Source organism: Mauremys mutica, chromosome 3 (genome assembly GCF_020497125.1).
Source record: "Mauremys mutica isolate MM-2020 ecotype Southern chromosome 3, ASM2049712v1, whole genome shotgun sequence".
NCBI classification, from domain to species: Eukaryota; Metazoa; Chordata; order Testudines; family Geoemydidae; genus Mauremys; species Mauremys mutica.
Genome location: NC_059074.1, coordinates 208,986,917 through 208,993,827, shown reverse-complemented (window position 1 = coordinate 208,993,827; position 6,911 = coordinate 208,986,917). Strand labels below are relative to the sequence as shown.

The window sequence follows — 6,911 nt, the reverse complement described above, 5'->3', positions numbered from 1 at the left end:
AGCAGGAGATATATGCTGACTTGTCTCATTAATCTGGGGAGTGACAACAAACGTATGACAGTTCGGTGAGACGCTGGATATCACCTAAACATACCAGGCACTGTTAAATTAAGGATCAGCCTGGTATGAAAACTGCATAGAAAGTGGCATGCTCAGAAGTTAGCATTCAACAGTTCTACACTCTAGAATCCTGGGCCCTTCAGAATGAGAACATTCCATGCAAATTAACTTAACAAAGAGAAGGTTAAGGGGTGATTTGATCACAGTCTATAGGTATCTACATGGGGAACAAATATTTAATACCGGGCTCTCCAGTCGTAGCAGAGAAAGGTATAGCACAATCCAATGGCTGGAAGCTGAAGCTAGAGACAAATTCAGACTATAAATAAGGCATCAATTTTTAACAGTGAGGGTAATTAACTGTTGGAACAATTTACCAACCGCTGTGGTGGATTCTCCATCACTGACAATTTTTCAATCAAGATTGGATGTTTTTCTGAAAGCTCTGCTCCAGGAGTTATTTGGGGGCAATTCTCTGGCCTGTGTTACGCAGGAGGTCTGACTAGGTGATCACAATGGTTCCTTTTGGCCTTGGAATCCATGAATCTAGGAAAACGTAACAGCTATAAATGGTTCCAGGCTGCAACATGTCCTGCCGCAGGCTGGGAGGAGAGGAGAGGTGAAAGGGCTGACGTGGCTAGGGAGAGTTAAGAGAGGACAGCATAGAGGACATCCTTATTGAGATTGCAGGAACAAACCATCCCAATGTGTAGGAAGAATAGTAAATATGGCAAGCGACCAGTTTGGCTTAACAGTGAAATCCTTGCTGAGCTTAAACACAAAAAAGAAGCTTACAAGAAGTGGAAGATTGGACAAATGACCAGGGAGGAGTATAAAAATATTGCTCAGGCATGCAGGAGTGAAATCAGGAAGGCCAAATCACACTTGGAGTTGCAGCTAGCGAGAGATGTTAATAGTAACAAGAAGGGTTTCTTCAGGTATGTTAGCAACAAGAAGAAGGTCAGGCAAAGTGTGGGCCCCTTACTGAATGAGGGAGGCAACCTAGTGACAGAGGATGTGGAAAAAGCTAATGTACTCAATGCTTTTTTTGCCTCTGTCTTCACAAACAAGGTCAGCTCCCAGACTGCTGCACTGGGCAGCACAGCATGGGGAGGAGATGACCAGCCCTCTGTGGAGAAAGAAGTGGTTCAGGACTATTTAGAAAAACTAGACAAGCACAAGTCCATGGGGCTGGATGCGCTGCATCCGAGGGTGCTAAAGGAGTTGGCGGATGTGGTTGCAGAGCCATTGGCCGTTATCTTTGAAAACTCATGGCGATCGGGGGAGGTCCCGGATGACTGGAAAAAGGCTAATGTAGTGCACATCTTTTAAAAAGGGAAGGAGGAGGATCCAGGGAACTACAGGCCAGTCAGCCTCACCTCAGTCCCTGGAAAAAATCATGGAGCAGGTCCTCAAGGAATCAATTCTGAAGCACTTAGAGGAGAGGAAAGTGATCAGGAACAGTCAGCATGGATTCACCAAGGGCAAGTCATGCCTGACTATAATAATAATAAGAGATATACCAATCTCCTAGAACTGGAAGGGACCTTGAAAGGTCATTGAGTCCAGCCCCCTGCCTTCACTAGCAAGACCAATTTTTGCCCCAGATCCCTAAGTGGCCCCCTCAAGGATTGAACTCACAACTCTGGGTTTAGCAGGCCAATGCTCAAACCACTGAGCTATCCCTCCCCCCAATTAACTAACCTAATTGCCTTCTATGAGGAAATAACTGGGTCTTTGGATGAGGGGAAAGCAGTGAATGTGTTATTCCTTGACTTTAGCAAAGCTTTTGATATGGTCTCCCACAGTATTCTTACCAGCAAGTTAAAGAAGTATGGGCTGGATGGACTATAAGGTGGATAAAAAGCTGGCTAGATCGTCGGGCTCAACAGGTAGTGATCAACGGCTCCATGTCTAGTTGGCAGCTGGTTTCAAGTGGAGTGACCCAAGGGTCAGTCCTGGGGCCGGTTTTGTTCAGTATCTTCATTAATGATCTGGATGATGGGATGGATTGCACCCTCAGCAAGTTTGCAGATGACACTAAAGTGGGAGGAGTGGTTGATATGCTTGAGGGTAGGGATAGGACACAGAGGGTCCTAGAAAAATTAGAAGATTGGGCCAAAAGAAATCTGATGAGGTTCAACAAGGACAAGTGCAAAGTCCTGCACTTAGGACAGAAGAATCCCATGGACTGCTACAGACTAGGGACCGAATGGCTAGGCAGCAGCTCTGCAGAAAAGGAGCTAGGGGTTACAGTGGATGAGAAGCTGGATATGAGTCGACAGTGTGCCCTTGTTGCCAAGAAGGCTAATGGCATTTGGGGCTGTATAAGTAGGGGCATTGCCAGCAGATCAAGGGATGTGATCATTCCCCTCTACTCAGCACTGGTGAGGCCTCATCTGGAGTACTGTATCCAGTTTTGGGCCCCACACTACAAGAAGGATGTGGAAAATTGGAAAGAGTCCAGCAGAGGGCAACAAAAATTATTAGGGGACTGGAGCACATGACTTATGAGGAGAGGCTGAGGGAACTGGGATTGTTTAGTCTGCAGAAGAGAAGAATGAGGGGGGATTTGATAGCTGCTTTCAACTACCTGAAGGGGGGTTCCAAAGAGGATGGATCTAGACTGTGCTCAGTGGTGGCAGATGACAGAACAGGGAGTAATGGTCTCAGGTTGCAGTGGGGGAGGTCTAGGTTGGATATGAGGAAACACAATTTCACTAGTAGGGTGGTGAAGCACTGGAATGGGTTACCTAGGGAGGTGGTGGAATCTCCATCCTTAGAGGTTTTTAAGGCCCGGCTTGACAAAGCCCTGACTGGGATGATTTAGTTGGGGTTGGTCCTGCTTTGAGCAGGGGGTGGGACTAGATACCTCCTGAGGTCCCTTCCAATCCTTATATTCTATGATTCTATAGAAGTGATTGCTGTAGCTGTGAGAGCGAAGGCGATGGCTCAGAGCTAGTGTGCAGAGGGAACTCAGGAGAGACACAAGGAGAGGGCCCTGCGGAGCCCCAGCTGAGAAGGGCAGAAGGCTGAGCAAGTAGAGCCCCCACAGGGAGCAGTCACAGAGCTCAGCACTATCGCTGCTACGTGATAGGGTGAAAGGGATTGGCTGCCAAGTGCTCTGAACGAACACGTCCTCTCGGATGAGGGCCTCGGACATGTCACCGCCCCGTAGGTCGAGGGAAGGCAACGCAGACGGTGCAGAACGGAGCTGGTAAGTTCTGCCACTTCTGCGAAGGGCTTCCCTGACAGAGGGCAGGAGCCCCAGGAAAGGAGCTGTCCCACTGCCCAGGGAAGAAGTGTTCTCTCTGCTGACATCACCACCACCTGCACTGCTAGACAAAGCCATGGAGGGAGCTGACCCTGGCTCCAGAGGCCACGTGCACTGCTGTGGACAGTGGTGGTGCTGACATGTGCCCACGCAGTCCCTGACACGGACAAATCCCAGCAGTAGCAGACAGGCTCCAGGGAGTGGATCCGGTCAGCTGCTGAGCCGGTTGCTGCGGAAGGATCAGTTATAAGAGTAAGAAGCAGCCCTGTGATCAGAGTGCCACAGAGGCTCAGTGACAGCAGTTACTGGCCAGTGTCCCAGTCACAGGCTGCCGGAGCCCGTGTGCCGCCTGGTAAAGCGAGTGAACTCCCCTTTCTCAGCAGCCCATTGATGCTCAGCCCAGACACCGCCAGGGCTTTGCAATTCCAAACGTAGAAAGGGAAGCTCTGGAAGTCTTCTAGAGCCTTTCCTCAAAGTGACCCTAAGTCTTCATTTATATCCTTGAAACGGAGTTAGAGCCCCATTTAATCTGGCTGCTGCAGGGAGTCAGGAAAACAGCTCTGCACCTTCACACAGGATCCGAAGTCCAAGCCCTGGGCAAAGATGGGCAGGGGGATTCTGAGCACTCTCTGGGAGGTTACTGAATAGAACACACATAGGGCTGACTTGCAAGTTTCCTTGTTTGGATAGAAAAGCTGCATCTCTGGTTTTTCTGTTGAAATGGAAGCAACACCAACCCAGTAAGCAGAGCAGATGTGACCTCCCCATCATAGTTCAGAGCAACTGCACCCACCTTCCCGCCGTGGTCCCCCGAGGGCACCCACTCTAGGTTCCCAGCAACTCAGCCATCAACTCTCTTGGGCAAAGACCCATGTCTCTCTCCCTCCTGACCTGGGGTTTTCCAGGCTGCAGCGTTCCCTGCCTACACTACAATACTATCAGCAAGCCAGACTGCCTAAAGCAAAGCACAGACGCTGGCCCTTTTCCCCCAGAGGGTATGAACCTTAATGGCTGCCAGTTATCAGTTACCCTCAGCTCTTTCTAAACAAGCACATTTATTTTTAAGGTGAAAGCACTACAGAGAAAACACATTAAAAATCAATAAAAGCACATATGTTCAGGGTAAAAAACTCACCAGAGATCACCCCAACCCTCAGGCTCTGGTAGGTGTCAGTCCTTCAAAACTCACAGCTGGGTTTTTCTCATGGTTGCCACTATCTCGGATTCAGAATCAGAGCCACCATGAATATTTCAGTCTCTCTTTTATACATCTTAGGCCTTTGACCTAGGCCTCATGTAACAGGTGATCAACAGACAATGGCTCCCTCCTCAGGGTGTAGTTTCAAAAGGCTGGGTTTTTGCATAACCGGAGGTGGGGAATTTGCATTCATTTAACCCTTTTTGTTCCAAAAGTCCATTCTGGTCTGGCACATTGTTCAATATAATCCTGTGAACGCCCAAGTCTCACATCTGTCACAGCTCCCCCCTCCAGAGGTTACATACAATCCCAGCCCACAACAAACCATTCATTTAACACAACGGACCCCAAAGATATTTCTACTTAATTCCATAAGGTTTCCTGAGGACCTGGCGGGAAATTGCCATATGCGGCACACCAACCACCATCACTGTGATTCTCTTAGCAGGTTCTCTCCCCTGCTTGTTGGGTTGGCCCGATGGCTGCCTTAGAACTGTCGCTCATATTTAACATGTCACCCAGCATTTTCTCAACCTTCCGCTTGTCTGCTGGGTTGTCCTCGGGTGATCTACCGCGCGCCCTGGTCGTAAAACAGTTTCACTGGTAACAGCACAATGAAAATAAAGGGAGGGCGACAGAAACGCTAACAAACACAAATGGATCTGTCCCGGGGCAGCTGCTCTTTGCAGGGAGCTAAGGCCCAGTCTGCCTGTCACTGCCTCAGGAAGGAGATAACTGACTCCCCGGGCGATGCGGGGGGCTGATTAGTAAAACGAGCATCTGGGCCTAATAGAGACTGCCCAAGCTCAGTAAGAGACTCTCCAAAGGGAGACCGGAAGCTCCAGAGCTCTCAAGAGAAGCCTGAGCCAGAGGACTGGAGAGGGAGCTGCGACATGGTCTCTCTGGGGAACCTACCAGCATGGGTTGTCTGTAAGAGGGACTCCTGAGAGGGCAGCCTCGTAGACAGGGGGCTTTACCACTCACCCCAGAAGCCCGGCCTGGCACGGATCACCCACTGTCCCTGGAGAAGAGTCGCAGTGGACAGACTCCCCGGACCCAAGACTCCAGAGACGGACGTTTCTCCGGTAGAGGCAAGAGGCCTAACCCCAGGGACAGAGACTGGAACCAAGTGACCCCTGGAGGAAGAGTCTGGGTCGAGGTGAACACAGGACTCTGGGGGGGACATGGATTAAGAATGAGCTAGTGGTCCCCCTGGGATGTTGGGGTGAAAGATTTGCTTATGTTCTGGGCTGGCTTTTCTGTTCATAAATGAGGCTTTCCACCAGGCAGTGCTTGTCAGCACTTAACGGGCTGTTCAGACTTGTTGACACTTGACCTTCCCCTCGCTCTGGGTAAGGGCTCATCCGCAGTGCAACGCCCACCTGCAAGGGGACGTGCTGAGTCAGACTGGAATGGTGACAGGATCTCACAGCCTGCTTCAAGCCACTTGCTGCGCCCCGGGCGGACACTGAGCATTCAAGTATGGAATAAAATTAAGAGGGAGGTAGACCCAAAAAGAGGCCCTGAACCAGCGGCGGCTGCTCTGAAACCCAGTAAGCACCATCCTTGCTGTTGCCAATACTCCTGAAGAGAATGATTGTGGCTCAAATTCAGGTGAAATCCAGGATTCAACTGTAGGAAACCCAGGACTATCTCCAAACTGTCATCTACCATGTTGCAGTATTACACATAGAGACTTGTTTCAAAACAAGAAACCATTTGCATCTATGGATCTGACTGGTGACAATGCAAGAGAGATTTTTTCAGTTGTGACTGGTGTGAGGATAGCTCATGGCTTGTGAGCTGCAAGAGAGGAAAGAAAGCCTTCTGCACCGTGTATTGATTTGCCACAGTTAAGAAGCTTAGCTTACGTAAACGTGGAGATGATGCATTTGTTTCAATTGGCATGAATCACTGGAAGGATGGTCCTGGAAAACCAGATATACATGAGAAAGGGAGTGACCAGAGGAATGGCATTTAGAAAGCGCATGCTTATACCAGCCAAGTGAATGTAGATGTTCAGCTACAACAAAACAAAGTTGAGCAAGCTACAAATTGCAGTTGGTTTTTGGGACAAACGTAAGTGCATTTAGTATCTTATGAAGCAAGAGCTGGCGGTATGGGGGCATACAGATGATGAAATCAATTTTCAAAAGCTATTTGAGCTTTCAACAAACACATCTGACAAACATCAAGGGGTAGCCGTGTTAGTCTGTCTCTGACAAAGAAATTAAGCAAAGGCTGAAAAAGGAATGTCAGTATGCCTGACTCGACATTACCAATGAACAAATTAGTGTACCATCAGGTGTTTCCAAAACTTACGCACAAAGTCAAGGAGTCAGAAATATTTTCTGTTGTTATTGAAACTAGGGGTGTAAG

General features: G+C 49.0%; 1 long non-coding RNA gene across 1 annotated transcript in view; it reads left to right on the top strand.

Annotated features, from left to right (window-relative positions):
• The first annotated feature begins 277 nt into the window (after positions 1-277).
• Positions 278-6,911, top strand: part of LOC123366905 — a 31,617-nt gene continuing 24,983 nt past the window's right edge. Inside the window, exon 1 of the long non-coding RNA XR_006578224.1 lies at positions 278-330. This is a non-coding gene — a long non-coding RNA (uncharacterized LOC123366905). The remainder of the gene's footprint in view (positions 331-6,911) is intronic.